Below are 18,317 nucleotides of genomic sequence, written 5' to 3' on the forward strand. Positions count from 1 at the left end.
ACCCTCCTTAAAATTTAGCACAACTCTTTCACCTTAAATTGATATAATATCAAAATACCTTGCCATGTGACTATTAGAGTTATAAGTTTGAAAATCCAGTGTTACATAACGATCCCAATTCATAAAGCCTGTATAACAGTTCAGTTATCTCAGTGATAAGGCAGAACTTCAAGGCATTAGATGATAGGTTCAATTTCATTTTCTTTCTTTCAGGATTCTAAAGGAAAATGTCCTCTATTTATTCTAGGTCCTCAGAATGGTTGGAATGATCCTCCAGCTTTGAACAGAGTACCCAAGAAGAAGAAGGTACTAGAAAAAGACATCCAGTGGCCTACAGATGTTATATTAATCATATAGTCACTTGGAGCACATCACACTCACTGATCCATTTAAAGGCAAAGCTTACTGATGTATTTAAAGCATATTTCAGCATGTATCTTCTAATCAATGGCAAGAAGTAAATAAAGCAGAAAACACTATCATTAAAACCTTACTTTGATGATGGTGGTGTAAATTAAAGCCTTTTTTAGGGTTAGCCTTTTTTAGGGAATTTGCACGCGCGCGACCGTTCCTGGTGCAAGCCTGCCTCTTGTCCAGTATTAACGGTTTTCCTCACGTTCTGCACTCATTCCTTCCTCAGCTGCGTCCTGGCAACAGGTCTGACAGCCGTTTCGCCTGAAGCTGCGTGAGCAACGGAAGAAGGCCTTCTTGAGATCAAGGCTACAATTACCCACTAGCGCCTTCGCTGAGACTGCCGTGGAGACTTCTCACAGCAAGTATTGTCGCTCACCGCTGCCCCCTGGCGCTGAGGGGCAGAGACATGCCAGAAGGGTCCCACCAGGAGCCGGGTCATGGGCCGCGCCGACGACGACATCCCTATACTCGTTGGCTACTAAGGGCTTCCTGGGCTGGTGGCAGCACTCGCAGGTCATCTTGCCGCCATCCTGCAACTGCTCCTCAGCGGTTGCGCAATGTGCCTGCTAGGTGCTTTTCCAGGGTCCTGCGGACCCTGCGATCTTTTCTGGGAGACTTGGCTATTGCCTCCTCCCTCCGCATGCCAGGTCTCCTGAGGAGGAGGCTGCTGTCAACTGCAGCTTTCATGAATTCCTGCATCCCAGGCTGCAGACTCAGACAGCCGCCTTGTAGGGTGCAGGGGCAGGAAGTGGCTCCTTGCCAGCTTCCAGCAGCCCAAGAACCCTGCCCAGGGAGGACTGTGATCACAGCCCCTGGAGACAGTGGCCAAGTGGTGGCTGAGCAAGCAGAGCACCCTGTAGACAGAGACCATCAGAGGGGGCGCCCTCAGGTCACTGGAAGAGCATCTGCTTTTAGGCCCCTGGGGACCCATAGCTGTGTGGCTGCCTTTGTGCCCAGGCCTGGGCCTCTGTGGAGTAACCGCTGCACCCAGAGCTCCCGAGACAGAGCTGAGAGCTTCCGGGCCATCTGCATGAGCTCCTGCCCCAAAAGAAACCCCATCAGCAGCTCCTACAGCTCCACGCAAGGTCTCCAAGCCCTGAAGAGGAGGGCTCCTCAGTTTTATTAACATTAGTAGTTTTAAGAACTTGTGAATGACTATGAGGATTGAGTGAAAGGATGCAATTATGGCTCTTGGAATAGTAGCACATTGTGAACACTCATTAACTTGTTAAAATATTGATAATATCTTGAAATAAATACAAAAACAAATACTATTTCCAATTTCAAACTTTAGAACCATATCAGGGATAAAGATCCAAGTCTGGTACTCTAACTAGGATGTATCTTTACACTTTTGGATGAGTCGCTTTATTGCATAATGAAACATATAAATCTAATTGGCAGACTTTTTCTATAAAGAACCAGTTAGTAAATACTTGAGGCTTTGTAGGCCAAGTTGCCTTGTTGCAAATAATCAATTCTTTGTCAATTTTTGAGTGTGAAAGCATACATATATAATACATAAAAAATTATGGCTGTGTTTCTCAATAAAACTTTATTTATAGACATTGAGGTTTGAATTTCATGTTATTTTAATGTTACATTACTTTTTAAAAAAAAAATTATTTCCAACCATTTAAAAAATGTTAAAAACCATTCTTAGCTCATTGGCTGCACAGAGGTAGGCAGTAGACTATATTTGCCCTACAAAACATAACCTTTGATATCAGTCATAAAAAAATATGTTGTTAACAATAGGTAATATTTATTGCATACTTACATGCCTCAGTGCATTTACTCTGTAAGGTGGTGCTATTATTATTTCTTCCTATTTTTCCTTTAATAGATAAGTATCCTAAGGCTAGAAGAGCTTAAGTCTTTTGCCAGAATTCACCCAGCCAGTAAGTGATGGATTCAAATGCTGAGTTCTTAGATCCCGGATTCTGAATTTTTAACTTCTGGCAATTTTGAAATTTTTGGTTATATTCTTTATTTGTGATTGAATTTAAGATAATCACATTTCCTGAAGGAAAAGAACAGTTAGTATATATAATTTGTCTATTTAACAGCTCTGTCTGTTCACATTCTTCAGAGTGGTTTTGCCCTTAGCATTTGGGTATAGTTGATTGAATATATAGACACATTCTTAAGTAACCTGGCAAAAGCACCCCCATTACAAGCCCAGATATATGTCTTCTTTCTCATGTCTGAATTCTGAGGGTAATGCTTCCTGTGCTCAAAACATTCATGTGATATTAACCTCTCTTGCAGTTTCCTCTTTCCTGAGAATTCTCATTAGTATTGTGCATCTTTTTTTTTATGGAAATTGAATTTGTGTATTTGTTATGCTGAGTAGCTAAAAAAAACTAGATAAAGAAATTGCTTTGATTGGTTTGATGGAGATGGAGATGGGAATTAGGGGATGCTAATCTTGAGCTCTTTTCAAAGCCTTTTCAAGATGCAGTTCTAATTCTTGGCAGTACTTCAAATGTTTTCTTTCTATTTATATTTGTACCTTGGTGCCTACCATAGGCCAAACATTTGATTAAGTATTTAAATAAATGAGTCATTAAATGAGGCTAACATATCTATTTTTATGTGTTAAGGTTACAAGAACAGCAAATCGTCCGATAGCTGCTGGAGACATTTCAATTTTTCAATCCTTTGTTTTTCTTGGAGGACAGCTGACCTTGGCACTGGGTATTCTTCTGTGTTTGAATTACTACAGGTATATTAAATGTGTTTTCATAATCATGTATAAAAATCTCTTCTTTGAAATGAAAAAAAGTAAGAAAAAAGTAAAATAGAAATAGTTTTATCACAAAGTTGCTTATTGGCTACCTGACAAGCATCTATAAGTTAGCAAGCATAAATACAGTAAACCACCACACATTATAAAATCTGCTTCAAGGATGCTCTCAGCCAAAGGAGTTAAGAGGTCATCATTTAATTTGTTCTGAACCACCTTCATTGTTTGTACAACGTGTTCCCAGAGGAACACAAGGTACTTTGTTGGGTTTTATAAGTGTGTATACACCCACATGTATATGTAGCTGATTTATGCTGATAATTTTTTCTGAAGTACATGGAAGCAGGAGTGATTAGAATCATTTTCAGTAAGAGGAACTGTGTCTTTCATGTAACTAATGAATGACAGAAGAAATAAGTGGGAGGACTCCTAGATCTCTTAAACTGAGACACAATGTGTGTATAAGAAGACTGTTACAGAATACCTCAAGGCTGTGAGTGTGTGTGTGTGCGTTGGGGTTGGAGAGGTTTCAGCATATAAGTATTACTTTTTGGAACTGGACCTAATTACATGTCTTGCCCTGATAGCATAAAAGCACTTTTGGAAGGTTATTCCTGGAGAGATGGTATTAGATGAAATTTGGGTTTTTTTTTGTTTTGTTCTGTTTTGTGTGTTTTTTGGTACCGGGGATTGAACTCAAGGGCACTCAACCACTGAGCCACATCCCCAGCCCTATTTTGTATTTTCTTTAGAGACGGGGTCTCACTGAATTGCTTAACACCTCCCCGTTGCTGAGGCTGGCTTTGAACTTGTGGTCCTCCTGCCTCAGCTTCCCGAGCTGCTGGGATTACAGGTGTGTGCCACCATGCCCAGCTGAAATTTGGGTATTTAAGAACATCTTATGGTTCCATAGTTGCTTTCTTTTTCCTGAGAAGTAACAGTTTTCTCATCTATAAAAAGGAATGAGAATAAAGCCTCCTGCTTCCTGGGGTCATTGTGAAGATTCTCATGACTTAACAAATGTAAAGTACCTAGAATAGTGCCTAGTATAAGAGTACTGTGTGTGTTATTTGTTATTTTGTTGGGATTTTGTAATAACACTTAAAATATTTTTCTAATTAGTCCTTTAATAGAAAAAGTCAAAGTTTAGGAAGAAAATTTTACATTACAGAAAATATTACTTAAGATAAAAATATCTTCCACTTAGTATTACTAATGCGTTAAAATACTTAGTTGTTTCTAATGATTAATCCTGTTTTTCTGTTTTCAGTATAGCTCTGGGAGCAGCATCCTTACTTCTTGTCATCACCTACCCACTAATGAAGAGAATTACATACTGGCCTCAGTTAGCCTTGGGTGAGCTTGGAATAGCTAAGTATTTCCTTTGATACTCCCAACATATATATATATATATATATATATATATATATATATATATATAGAGAGAGAGAGAGAGAGAGAGAGAGAGAGAGAGAGAGATATTAAATATCAAGTCAGTTATGAATTTTCCAAACCAAATTAGTTTTTATATTATAAAGAGGGCATTTATTCATTCTTATTGACTAAGAAAATCTTGCATATTTATTTAATTATCATCCCCATCCTCATCATCATTATTTTCTGGAATCTTTGTAAAAAGCCTGCCCCTGTTCCAGACCCTGTGACATACCCCTGTAATCCCAGCTACACTGGAGGCTGAGGAGGAGGATCGCAAGTTCAAGGACACTTAGCCAGACCCTGTCTCAAAAAGGGCTGAGGATATAGCTTCATAGTAGAGTGCCCCTGGGTACAGTCCTCAGTAACACCCCCCCCCCGGCAAATCTAGGCATGTTGTGAAAAGATGATTGATATGGGTGCCCTAAAAAATTTGGGGAATGAGATAGGAAGCATTCTAGAAGAACAAGGATTAAAAGTATGTGTAATAACTTAGATAGTAGCCATTCTGTGAAGCTTTCTTAGACTTCCCAAGAAGGCATTAGTCTCTAACATATAGTACTTGGCATAGTGCAGGTTTTCAGTAGATTATTTGTTGGTGAAAAGAGAGAAAGATAGGTATGTTAATAAGTAAGTCAAAATCTATTGCAAAAAAATCTACTCCTAGACTTTTCTATTTTTCTAGAATGTTCTAGACTATTCCAAGAGTGATTCTAGGTTTGGGGACCATTCTTCCAACAAATAAAAGAGCAAAAGGGCACTCCAGCCAATTGATGAAAAGCCTGACTTGTGGGAAAGTTGTGATAGAATTATTTATCTTCTTCTAAGATTTCTAATTGAATGCTCTCTTTCCTTTCATTATTAAAAAAAAAAAGGTAGAAAATTATCTTCTTAACTAACTGGGAGTCTTTTGGTAGAAGGAGCCTAAGCATTTCCTATCCACAAGATAATACTCAAAAGCTGTTGCTTTACTTCTAACATTTATTAAACACTCCTTTTACCTGTGCCAGGAATTATCCTAGGTACTTGGAAGTCAAAAATGATCAAAACACATTTACCATCTTTAAGGAGGTAGAGAAGAAGACAAAAGATAAGCAGGTCTTTGTAGTACAGTGTAGCATGTGTGAATACTGTAGGACCACAGTTGAGGACATTTTCTGAATGGAAATAGGCAATAAAAGAGGAGAAAAGGGGTTTCTAAGAAAAAATATTGTTGCATTTAAGGTGTCTGAGGGAGTCACAGGCAGAGATGTTAAGTAGAATGTTAGTGTCTAGTCTGAAGCTTAGGGAAGTGATCATACTTACAAATAGAGATTTAGGAACTGTTATGTTCACATTCACCGTGGAGGATGGGCTTGTAGAATAGGAGAGTATTCCCATCTCTACTCTATTTCTATAATTTACGGGAGAAGTTGAGTGGTATTGGAAAGAACTCAGTTTTTCAGGTCTAAGTTCAGACCCCAGTAGTTGCTGCTTACTGACTACACCAGGTGTAAATGTTCTAGGCAGGGTAAATGTTCTCATTAAACCTATTTATCTTATTGGGTGATATTATTCTATTAGCTATGTTATTTTAATTCTTAATTAAATTCTGAGCCTGTTTCCTTTTTGGTAATTTTGAGCTTATAAGTGCCATAGACGGCTGAAAGAATTTAATGAAGGAACACATAGGAGTCTCTTCAGACCCTAAAACAGCAAGCACTTAGTATATACAGATGCCCCTCTCCTTCCATGTGGAATTCTGAAGTACATCTTGACTTTTCCCCCTCTCTGTTTTACCAATCATAGGGCTGACTTTTAATTGGGGAGCATTACTTGGATGGCCTGCTATCAAGGGTTCCTGTGATCCGTCTGTGTGCCTTTCTCTTTATTTTTCTGGAGTTATGTGGACACTGATATATGATACTATATATGCTCATCAGGTAAAGAAATAATATTTTTTCTTAACTTTGGTTTATATATTGTTGTTTTTAGAGAACCTTAAAATGAGAACCAAATAAAGGAGAAAGTTGGTTTTTTTTCCTAAAAAGAAAGGCACAATTTCATACAAAATACTTGTTTCATATTTATGTATGTTAACCAAAGAGTTTGACTAGTCTATTTTGTTTACAAGAATTTAAGTAATTTTTACTATATTCAAGGACTATTTTCTTTTTTTTTTTAAAGAGAGAGTGAAAGAGGAGAGAGAGAGAGAGAGAATTTTTAATATTTATTTTCTAGTTCTCGGCGGACACAACATCTTTGTTGGTATGTGGTGCTGAGGATCGAACCTGGGCCGCACGCATGCGTGCTACCGCTTGAGCCACATCCCCAGCCCATCAAGGACTATTTTCAACACTTTTCAAATACTAGTTTATTATTCACAGTAGCCTGCAAGGAAGGTAATTTTATTATTGTCATTTTACAGATGTATGAAGTATGTATGAAATAACTTGGCCATGTCACACAATAGGTGGCAGAGCTGAGATTCAAACTCAGTTTCCAGAATCTGCATTTTTAATGTTATACTATCCTTCCCCTCTATATACCTTTAATCATTGTATTGGTCATTTTTTTTTACTTAGTACAGGTAGTTAGCATTGTCGCACATTTTTACTGATTCTTTGTCATTGTCACTTTAAGACTACATAATATCCATTAACTTGGTATGCCATAGTTATTTTAAATTTAACAGTATGTCTATTTTGGCCATTTAAGCTGTTTCTGAGTTTTTATAATTTATAAATAGTATTTATAAATATTATAAATCATTAATAGTTCATGAACATGAGGTCTTCAGGTAAATTTTTATGAATGGTATTACTGAATTAAAGGTATACACTTTTATAGCTCTTTTTTTTAATTTTTAAAAATATTTATTTATTTATGTATCTTTAGTTTTAGGAGGACACATTATTTTGTTTTTATGTGGTGCTGAGGATCAAACCCAGTGCTTCATGCATGCCAGGCGAGCACTCTACCACTGACCCCTTTTTTTATAGCTCTTGATAATGCTTTGTCATAATTTTGATTTTAGAAACTTCTTTTTTTAACATTTTTTTTATTTATGACCTTGTACATTTATGCTTTTTTCTACCTTGAGAAGCAGTTGACAAAAAATTATATTTTCAAGATATATAATGTGATAATTTGATATACATATACATTGTGAAATGATTACCATAATCAAATTAATTGACACACTCATCACTACAATTAATTACCATTTGTGTATGTGGTGAGGGTGTTTATGAACTTTAAAAATTTTTTAACAACATTTTTCTTATAAATTATGACTATATAGTCTCAATTATTTGCTTAAAGAATATGTCATGATTTAATAAAATTCTTTTTGTAGTATTTCAACCTGGATTTCATCCTTTTTATTCCATTACTGCTACATATGGAGAAGCAGATCTATAATCAGTCTTATTTCTGAAGTAGTATTTGACTCACAGTTTAGGAGAGATACTAAGCTAGTGATTAGAATAACTGTACTCCAATTAAATTGACTTCTTTAGTAAAACACCACATACTCATTGAGACTTATGATTCACATAATTAGGCAGTTTTTACCCTGAATGTGATTACAGTATGAAAGAAAAAGAAATAGGTTAATCCCATACTTAACTGTAGTTTAGATTTTGTCCCTAAAAGATAGCCTGTCGGGTAGCTGACTGTCTGCAGGTGAGTGTACAGCTCAGCATGGCAGCCACTGATATCATGTGACCCTAATTATAACGTACAATTGCTGGGGGAGACCACACAGCTAGATGTGCATAAACAGAAAAGACTTGATGGGAAAGCCAAGGAATTGGGCTACGAGTATAGGGGATGGATGTGATTATGTGGTGAGTGAGCATTTTACCCATATTAAAATACGTAAGAAATTATTGAGATTTGAGAACTTTGAGGTAGAAAGGAGCTATGTGAAGAATTAGAGTTTTAATCGTGATATAGTAATGTGATATAATTTAAATCATTTTATGGTTATAAGAAATAAAATACATGGGAATAGAGCTGGCTGATGATTTTAGTATTGCATGTAACTTTGGTTCAACCTGCATATTCATTATGATTAGTCTGTATTTCTATGTTAGTGTCATCTCTTACAGCTTGTGATATATCAGCATGCTCTTTAAAAGACTTTTCTTCTATAGCTAAAAGGCAGTGATAGTTGAATAACCTTGGGAATATATTTAAAACTGCTAAATTATACCTTTTGAAATATGAAATTTGTGTATATAGTTAAATCCCCCCAAAAACAATTTCTTATTATTTTCTGATATTAGGACAAAAGAGACGATGCTCTGATTGGTCTTAAGTCCACAGCACTGCGGTTCCAAGAAAACACCAAGCAGTGGCTAACTGGCTTCAGTGTTGCCATGATGGGGGTGCTGAGCCTAGTGGGAGTAAATAGTGATCAAACTGTACCATACTATGCTGCTCTGGCCACCGTCGGAGCCCATCTAGCTCACCAGGTTTGAACTTTTTCTTTTTTCCCTCATTTTTCCTTGGTATAAATTATAAAAATTATTTAAACAAAGTACCCTCTATGTTTAGCAAGGAACTTCTTAGACAACCAGTTGATTTGTATTACTTTGAATTGCCCCCTCCCCTGCCCCAAGTTGTCATATTAAATATTTGGCTAAATTATTTCAGAGAAATATTATAAACCTAAGCTTGGATTTTCCCCTTTGATTTTCCTGGAATTACTTCTGATGCATCTGGGAAAATTTCAGCAGTGTGTGAAACTTGTGGATTGAGTTGAATTGCTCTAAAAGCAAACTGATAAACCAAACTTAAAAAAAAAAAAAAAACAAATCTTAGTTTTTGTTGATGATTAGTAGACTAATCATTCAGAAGTTTGGGTTTCACTGACATTGAGACCAGTGCCAGGTAAGACATGACATGTAAACATTTCTAGGTTCTGCCTAGAAAGAAGGAAATTTAATTTCAAAATATTCACCCAGTACCACACCTCGAGTCCCTACAAGCTTATAGTGAAAGTCTGCATTATTGACTTATAAAATGAATGAACTAAATCTAATTTTAATTTAATAAATTGGCTATTTGTATCAGTGTTCTCTTTTTCTTTCTTTGAATAGAATTGACAAGATGTTGGTGAACCTTTGCTTAGATGATCTATTTTAGGCAGATTGTTATGAGTTACTGGTCAGTATAGGCAAGACTTGTACAACAAGGAATGGTATGAAGGAAACTGAAATCTAATGTACTGATTTTCCAGCATTGTTTTTCTCATTGTGAAAGCTAAAAGATGTGAATTGGTGATTCTCTAGAATATCACCATTTTCCTCTTTAGAATTTCTCAGCATCCCTTCTGGCCATAACTCATTTCTATGAGGGCTGTCATCATCAATTGATTATCTGGTCTGGATAGTAGATATACATGAATATTTAAGCACCTGGATATTAGATGGAAGAGGAACACAAAAATTATGAGAACAACCATAAATATAAGGAATCTGTGGAACCCACTTTACATTTGCAGCTGCATATGTCTAGTCCTTAATGCAGTGTTTTAAGATGAATATAATCTTCTAGTATTTGAGTAGAAAGGAAACTCATGGTGTTAAATCTGTAAACCATATAATAAGGAAGAACATGAGACTTTCATGACATATTTGCAGGGCTACCATGGAGGGGAAAGTATGTTTGTGTGTTCTAGAACACTAGCCATAATATAGTTCTCTATATCCCCTTCTCCATCTAGGGATGGGAAGAATGTTTAGAAATGTATAGGGACATCCCTGATTCTCTCATACATTTAGTCATTGAGAGCCAAGAGTATTAACTGTTTCAGTGCACCAAACAGCCCTGCACAATAGAATTGTCTTGCCCAAATGTGACTTGTCCTTGGTTGAGAGTAAAGTTTGAACCAGAGGATGGGAGTTGCAAGGAAACCAACTTCAGATCACACTGTGTAAGGAAGAGCTTTCTGAGAATAGGGAATACTTTTGATCTGAAATGCTTGAGACAAGAAATACTTGAGAGTTTTGGAATATTTGCATATCCATATGGGGGATGGGACCCAAATCTAAAAACTAAGTTCATTATTGTTTCATGTACATCTTATTCACATAACCTGAAGACAATTCTATAAAATGTTTTTAATATGTCTGCATTTTGACTGCAGTTCGTTAAATGAGGCCAAGTGTCGAATTTTCCACTTGTGATGTCAAGTCTGCTGTGGTGTCAGTTTTGGATTTTGGAGCATTTCAGATATTTGGTTTAGGGATGCTCAATCTATAATCAGAACTAAGAATAGTATGAGTTACTTCTCAAAGCATTCACACACCCCTTACCAGAAGTTTTTAGGACACAGCTTAGATGATTCTCAGTGAAAAATAATGATAGATTTTTCCACATTGGGAGACAATTTGGGATACAGTATTTCCCACTACTTAAAATTCAGTGACTACTATTTCCTCTGTATTGATTTGTTTCTTTGTTATATTCCAAAGCCCTGACTAGATACCAATGCAGTATTATGTTCTTCTCTTACAGATTTACACCCTAGACATCCACAGACCTGAGGATTGTTGGGATAAATTTACCTCCAACTGAACAATAGGAATAATCATTTTTTTAGGGATTGTCTTTGGGAACTTGTGGAAAGAAAAGAAGATAGATGAAACAAAGACAAATAAAGATAGTAAAATAGAAAATTAGCAAACAAAGTTTAGGAATTAGGAAAACAAATTTTGACAAAACACCCTCAGGCCTTGCAAGCACATAATTAGGTAAAATAAGAAATCTGGTGCAATATGTTAAAGAAGTAAGAACCAAAAGATGAAGATTTATATCATATTTACCTGGGTTTTAATTCATCTATTTGCTAGCAGAATTATTCCCCTGTCACAGAAACCAGGGACTCTCTTAAGATTTGAGATGACCTTGATATTTAAGTTGATGCATTCTTCTGCCCATTATAATTCTCATCTGAAGTTATGGAAATCATGAGAGTTTGGGCACTTTAGAAAAACCCTGATGTGTATCTCATCAAAATGAATGTCTCTGTAGGAAAATATAGTTTCTATTTATTTTTTATATTATCTAATTATAATTTATAAAATAGAAACATGTTTGAATGTATTATTCTTCTCCGTACCCCCTTCAGAATGTTTCCAACCCAGCAACCAGAGTAATTCTCTTAAGTGACCTAAGTAAGGTCATGTCATTCCTCTGCCCAGAACCCTCCAGGATCTCCCCTGGTCGCTCAGTACAAACTCAGACTCCTGTTACCTGCTAGACTTTCATGATCTGGCTTCATCTCTCATTACTCTTCATACTCAAACCTGTTCCAGCCATGCTGTGTGCCTTACTGTTCTCAGTCAGTGTAGGCAGACTCCTACCCTAGGGCCTTTTCATATACTATTCACTTTGCTTGAGTGAAAACTAGGTCTTACTCCTTTACTGCAGGTCTTTTTCTCTTCCCCACTTCCCTCCCCCTATCCATTCTTTCTTCCTTCTTTTCTCTCACTGAATTGTGATCTTCCTGCATCCACCTCCCAAGTCACTGGAATATAAGCATGCACTACTGCACCTGGCTTCCAGTCTTTTCTTGAATCTCACCTTCTCAAAGAGGCTTTTCTTAGTCACTGTTTCTAAAATTTATACAGATATTACCCATATTTCCTGTCTCTAAAAAGCTCTTCATTGCTTTTTTCTTGCAGCACTTATTGTTAACCTAAAATACCTTTTACTTGATTTAAGTGACTATCATGGACAATGAGATGAAGAGGCAATCACTTGTATATGTGGGTTGTGGGCAGCAACAAATTAACTTGTACAATATTGATGACAATGACAGTAATGCAACCGACTGAGCACTTACATATTCCCATCACTGATCAATAAGCATAGGAAAAATTGTTTAACTTTTTCCAGCAAATAAGGAAACATTGAAAGTATTAAGACTTAGGACAGAAGTAGCAGCTGTAACTTTGCTATAGTAGCAGTGAATTGAAGGAGGAAGAAGGAGGAACATGGTACCCTACTTTTCATTAAATATGATTGCCTTTAATTTTACCTAATTCTTACACTGATCAAGATAGAATTTAAATCTATTGATTTGTTTTCTTAATAATATCATGTTATAGTTTAAAATGCTTAACCATCTTAACCCGTTATCATTGACTGAATGGCATTGGTTTCATTTTCCTAAGTTGAAAAAAATTGAAGGAAATTTTGGAATCAAAAAAAAAATCTTGCAGCCATTTGTGAAGAATCGGGGCAGGAGAAAAGAAAGTTAATTCATAGATTCACTTGCTCTCAAAAGCTGCTAAAACTTAACTGGATCATTTTAGTTCTTTCACATTTCTGCTTTTGTCTTCCAGTAGACAAGCAGTAAAAAAAACAATATAAATGGGTAAGGGTAAGATAGAAAAAAAAGATGAAGTAGGATATTAGCCTCTAGTATCAAGGACTCAAAACAATTCAGGCTCAGAAAGAACAACTGTCATCCATCTACAGTGAAGATTGTCTGTACCCTGTATAATTATGAGGGGTATTGCCAGACATAAAATGACAGTGGGAGTCACCAGTCTTGGGAAATCTATTAAATGGATAGAGTCCTTGCTCTAGACATCTACTTTGGATTCTGTGAGTCTGTATAGAGAAATGAGTGAAAGAGTTCTATAAATTGTGGACAATCATCTTGCTTAAATTTATGATATCACATGTGCTGCCTCTCCCTCTTCCTGAATTTCTTTGCTACTTTGCTCAATGCCTAGATTAGAAAGGCCTTCACAATCAGGTCCCACCCTACCATTTCCCAACTCAGCCTCAAACCTCAACCCTCAGGGCCTCTCTTCACTATCTTCAGATCACACTCACGCCCTTCTCTGTCATTACAACTGTTCTGCCAGCAGGTAGTATGGTAAGGCCCCTGGAGTAATAGGCCCAGGTATGAGTACTCTGGCAGTCTTCAGCTAGGACCCCTCTGGCACCATGTCCTCATCTGCCAAACTGAGCTATCATTAACATTTAAATGATTTGGGATATGTTTGAGTTATGGGCTGACTTTTATGCCCCAGAAAACTTCATATATTGAAGTTCTAACCCCTTGTATCTCAAAATACCTCTTGTCTATATTTGCAGATAAGATCTTTTAAAGAAGTGATTGAGTTAAAATGAGATCTTTAGGGTGTATACTGATCCAGTGTGATTGGTGTCCTTGTAAGAAGGAAATCTAGACATAGACACTAGACAAATGAATGCATAGAGAACACACACACACACACACACACACACACAGAGCAAGAAGGTAGCTGGCATCTGCAAGCAAAGGATAGAGGCCTCAGGAAAAAACAAACCTGCTAGCAACTTTGATCTCAGCCATTTTATATCCAGAACTGTGAGAAAACAAATTTGCTTTTTAAGTCACCTAATCTGTAGTAGTTTGTAATGGCAGTCCTATAAAACTAACAGGAAGCCCTGAGCCTGGCATAGGAAAGCCATCTACAAAGGGAATTCACAGAAACACTCTCATTTTCCTGCAATTCTTCCTTTTTGCCCCAAAGCACAAATTTTGGCCCTTCCAGTGTCCACAACTATAGCTGGCTAAATAAAACCCTCCCAAAGATGTCCACATTATAATCACCAGAACTGGCAAATATGTTACATGGTAAAAGGCACTTCACAGATGACTGAGTTAAGGCTCTTGAGATACAGAAATTATCAGTTTGTGCAGGGGTGCAACATAATCACCAGTCCTTAAAAAAGGGCAGGAAAGTCAAAGGTAGTGATAAGCCAGGCATGGTCACACACGTGTGCCTATAATCCCAGAAACTTTGGAAACTGAGGCAGAAGGATCACAAGTTCAAAGCCAGCCTTAGTAACTTAACAAGGCCCTAAACAAGTTAGCAAGACCCTGTCTCACAAAAGAAAAAAAAGGTGTTAGGGTTGTGTCTTAGTGGTAGAAAGCCATTGGTTAAATCCTTGCTACCTGCCCCCCTACATACACACACACACACACACACACACACACACACACACACAAAGGCTGTGGTATGAAATGTGATAGCAGAAGCAAGAAATTGGAATGATGGGAGAAAGGCATGATGAGCCAAGGAATGAAGGTGACCTTTGGAAGCTGAAAAAGGAAACCGGCACATCCTTCAGCATACAAGGAGCCAGCCCTGCAGACACCTTGACTTTAGCCCAATGGAGCTGATTTTTGGATTTCTGATCTCCAGAACCATAAGATAATAAGTTTGTGTCCTTTTAAGTCACTACATTTATGGTAATTTATTATAGCAGACACAAGAAACCAATACAACTATTCCAGCTCTCACTGGCCCGTCCTCTGAATTCCCAGAGCACTTAGTACCAGTGGAGCAGTAGCTAAAAATTCAAGTCCTGGTCACAGCTGCTTGGGTTGGAATCTTTGCTTTAATACCTACTAGTGGGATGATCTTGAGCAAATTCTCTGATCTCTGAGGTTCAGATGCTCAAATAGGGGTGATAATAAATACCTTTTCACATAAGTTTAAAAATTTTGTCTTCCCCTGTTAGAATAAAAATTTTATGACAACTGGGACTTTATCTTATTTGCTGAAATGTCCTCAATACACCACACCATAAGCTCTCAAATATTTATTGTACATCAAGTGAGCTAACATTTGAGCCACTTGCCAGACCTGTTGTTAGCTGTAACCATTAGACAGATATGTGTTAGTGTTGCTGGGGATTGAACCCAGAGCCTTGCATGTGCTAGACAAGCCCTCTGTCACTGAGCTACATCCCATCCCCTGCTCAACCATTAGAAATCATTAATGTCATCTAAAGTTTATAACAGAGGCACCATAGTAAAAATAATTTCGTGTATACATGATCAAAACTATGTAAAAGTATAGGTAAAGAAGATAAAAGAAGCAAAAAGTTATATCTTAGGTAACAGATTATTAGAATGTGGTTTATAATAAAATTGGAAAGGTGTTAGTTCTAAATTTCATGTTTAAGCTAATCCAGTATAATTTGTAGTTTTTAATATTTGCAAGATAACCTATGTGTAGTCCTCACAAATACAAAGGCAAGAAAATTATCATTTTCATAAATTCTTCCCAAAATAAGGAATAGAATTGAGGACCAGAGGAAGACATTTAACTAGCCCCAGACTTCCCTGTCTTCCTTTGAGCATAATAAATCCTTGGACAACATCTGAAATTACATTTCTAAGAAAAGATAAACCCCAATAGAGCACTAAAGTTAGACCATCCTTGTGCTGCCAAGAAGTCACATTGTAAAACAGTCATAATCCCACCTCACAATAGAAGCAACACATTTTCTTAACCAATGATATCAGAGCTTCCTGTAAGGTTGAATAATAATTGCCATACCTTGCTCATTATCAGAAACATGACCAAGAATAGCAATATTGCCTTACTTATCTTCAGGACAAGAAGCAGAAAGTTATCTACAGCTTTCTTCTACCTTAATAATAATTACTGCATTTTCAATATATGTGTGTGTATACATTTTTTACCTAATATTTTCTCATATCTTTAATCATTCTTTAAAAATATCAGTATTTATTGGCTGCCTAGGTTATTACCATATCTATGTAGTATAATTTAATCACTCATTTAACAAGTAGGTTTTTATATTTTTTCATCATTTTCAACACTCTTACATGTGTCTTCTCATTTGGAATTATACAGGTAAAAGGTAACAAGCTAGCAAACACGAAAAATGTTCAAATTAATTTAAAAGACAAAGTTCTGAAAATTAAAGCAACCAACTGAAGGTTTTTTTGGTTGTTCTGTTAGTGCAGGGGATTGAACCCAGGGGTGCTGCACCACTGAGCCATATCCCCAGTCCTTTTTAACTTTTATTTTGAGATAGGGTCTCACTAAGTTGCTCTGACTGACCTTGAATTTGAAGTCCTCCTGCTTCAGCCTCCTGAGTAGCTGGGATTACAAGTATGCATCACCACATTTGATTCAGGTAAGTTTTTTAAAAAGTTTTCAAATGACAGTACCCAGTGGTGAAAGGAATGTAATTTCTTGAATTCAAAAAAACCTTAATGAAGTTTGGCAAACAAAGCTTTTGTGACTTAGTTGCAAGCTGTTGATAGCACTGATACACAGGTACTGGCTTTGGGGTGGGACAGATCTTGACGTGAAAATCTGCTGAGTGACCACAGCCAAGTTACATTCAAAGCCTTAGTTTCCTTATCTGGTAAATATAGGGAATAATATTTCACTTAATTGTCATGAGGAAAAAGTTAAACAAACTTCTTGACACATAATAAAACCTCAAAAACTGGCCTCCCTGCACTTAACCTGCAGCAGACAGCTGGGACGACACAGGGGGCTTCTTAAGTCGCAATCCTGCTCGTGCGCCCGGCCCAGAGAGAATTCAAGATAAACCGGGTGGTATGTAGCTACGGCTAATCCAAGATTTGATTCCACATTTAGGTAGAGCTTCCATCTGGTCAGGGTGAAGATGCTGCAGGCGCCAGAAAGCGTCTACCACCGCTCAATTTATTCATAAATTAGAATCTAGTTAGGAAATATTGATGGTAGCATAAAACTTAAAAGCATGACATACTAGTCTGTTTTGTTCTTATATGGCAGTTTACCTTTCAAATCATAGTAGTGTGGGGAGAAAGAATAGTTTTTGAGGTATGTTTGTTTGGCACAGTGAATTTTAATGTTAATTTTGATTTTAAGAGCACTACCAGGGCTTGCATTGTGCCTTGAGGACCACCAGAGGACACATGAACCAGGCTGAAGCCTCCTTGGGGCCATCCAGGGATACCCACATCCCCCTCAGCAGGTACATCATCCAGGCCAGTGACCTCACAGAGGGGACCCAAAGAGATCCAGCTATGGTTTGAGCTGGAAGCTTGTGAATAGGCATATAGAGGCTACCACAGCAGTGGCTACTCAGCCTGAAGGTGCAGGCTGCTCTTGAGGCCCTTGCTGCCCAGAACCAACTACCTTAGTCATCAAGCACTTAAACCCATACCCTTACCAGTGGCTCTCAAACATCTTCCCTGTCCACCTTCTGCCCCATCCTCACCCAAAACAATTTGAGGCACCAACAATATATGCCTATCTATATTCTAAGCCAGGACAAGACTGGATCAAATCCTTTCTGTACCTAAGTGCAAGACATCTCTTGGGATATCATCAAAAGTGGGTAGTGCAATGTCTCCTCCCCCTTAGGGGAGACATTAAAATTCACTATGCCAAACCAACACACCTCAAAAACTGTTCTTTCTCCCCATACTCCTATGATTTGAAAGGTAATCAGCCATATAAGAACAAAACAGACTAGTATGTCATGCTTTTAAGTTTTATGCTACTATCAGTATTTTCTAACTAGATTCAGTTTTATGAATACATTGAGAGGTGGATGGTGAAAATAGATGATAGATGATGAATGGATGCATGGACAGATGCATGGATAAGCAAGCAAACAATGGCTCCATAGACATACAGTTGCTTCTTGTTTCCTGACATTTTAATCATAAAATGGGAAAAATCCCTATCCCTCCTTCCCTTCTCAACATTGAGTGGAATACTAAGAACAGAGCACAGTGTATAGACAAGCAGAAGCAGGCGCCAGTTGCTTATTGAAGAAAAACATGAAACTGGTAGAGTAATAGAGGTCACAGACCACCTAGTCTAGCAAATTTTTCTAACTTTTGATAAAAAGGTGGAAATTTTTTTCCAAGTATATTCTCACATAAAGTCCAAGCATTGTAAGT

The 18,317-nt window shown here is 37.2% G+C and overlaps 1 pseudogene; it reads left to right on the forward strand.

Moving 5' to 3' along the window:
* Positions 1–851: 851 nt before the first annotated feature.
* Positions 852–11,618, forward strand: LOC144257172 (4-hydroxybenzoate polyprenyltransferase, mitochondrial-like; annotated as a pseudogene).
* Positions 11,619–18,317: the final 6,699 nt, after the last annotated feature.

This window comes from Urocitellus parryii, chromosome 10, assembly GCF_045843805.1.
Source record: "Urocitellus parryii isolate mUroPar1 chromosome 10, mUroPar1.hap1, whole genome shotgun sequence".
Classification (NCBI taxonomy): domain Eukaryota; kingdom Metazoa; phylum Chordata; class Mammalia; order Rodentia; family Sciuridae; genus Urocitellus; species Urocitellus parryii.